Genomic DNA, 1,373 nt, shown 5'->3' with positions numbered 1-1,373 from the left:
GGCAGGCTGCGGGTGGGGCGGGGGGGCTCGGTTTGTCTGCACAATATTTTGTTTTGTGCAGCAACCGCCAGCGACAAGGTGAAGCGGGGCCAGTGGCCGACGTCCTCCAGTTTGTAAAGTCTGCGCGTGACGTGACGTGACGTCGGGGCGCACATTCTCCTCACTGCATGGCGGTTAGACGATCATGCGAGAAAGCGGTTGCAATCTTTGCGGTCTTCGACACGTGCAATGAAATGAAAGTTGGCAGGTTCTGTCGGGCTCTGCCGAAATACTTTCTTCCCAGTTGGAAAAGAATGTTTGGTTTTGGCGCCGTGACAACAGATCAAATGCTGTCGGGAGCGCGTCGTGTGATTCGGAAGCTTCACGATTCATGCGGTATAGACGGCGTGACGCACCGTACGGCATGCTTTGCGCGCGTCGACACGTGTATTTGTGTTTTGCTCGAGAATGCCTCATCGCTCGCCGCTGGCAGCGTGACACCTGCACGCACGCAACGCGGTCCGGGGCCGTCCGCGGCGGGAGGGCGAGAGTTGGCGTCCAATACGTCTCAATCCCTCCGCGCTTGATGTTTGAGCGCTCGCACATTTTTCCCGCCGACCCGCTTGAGGGGCTCCGACGCGGGCGGGCTCTGATCTGCGCACAGCAGACGCCGGCTTTTTGCCGGTCGGGCGTCGAGCCGCCCGATTTGTGCTTTGCGCACTTGACGTTTCACTTTGGATGCCCGTCCCAAAACTTTTGTCCAGGTCTTCCGTCCCGTGGCGACGGCGCCTGGCGCGTTTCTTCACGTGCGTGTTTTGTCGACTCAGGTGCCTTGCGGAGGGGGAAGACCACCACCGGTCCAACCCGTTTGGCCAGCGTCGAGGTTTTTGACGGCAGCCCGACTGAAATGATTGATGAGGCTGAGCGCTTGCTGATGATGTCACCCGATGACATCAGTGCCCAGGCACCCAGACCTCCGCTCGGGCCGGCACAAGTGTCGTTTGTGTGGAGACAAAGCCCCGGTTCGACTGGTCCGACGTGAATTTCGCAGGCCCACGCCGGCAACGCTGTGAGGTAAGCCTGATTTGGGGCCAACAGCGCAGCTCTGCTTACCTTTGAGCTTTGACGTGAAGCGGCGGCGTTCCTTCTTGCGCCGTCTGCTCCGCGTTCACTGGGGAAACAAAGCCGTCCCTCCCTCCTCGTCACACGTCAGCCCCGTTTGCAAGCCCCCCCCATCGGTACAAACTGATCAAATGCATTCCTCCCACTTTGAACAAATCTTCACTGCTCATTGCTCCGCAGTCCCAAATCATTTGTCGCCCAAACGCACCGCTCCCCGCCCCCCACTTCCACTTTTCATGACTGAGATGGTCTCGCTGTAAACAAAAAGCACG

The sequence above is a fragment of the Hippocampus comes genome, unplaced genomic scaffold (assembly GCF_001891065.2).
Source record: "Hippocampus comes isolate QL1 unplaced genomic scaffold, H_comes_QL1_v1.1 scaffold22, whole genome shotgun sequence".
NCBI classification, from domain to species: Eukaryota; Metazoa; Chordata; class Actinopteri; order Syngnathiformes; family Syngnathidae; genus Hippocampus; species Hippocampus comes.
This window is presented reverse-complemented; position numbering follows the sequence as displayed.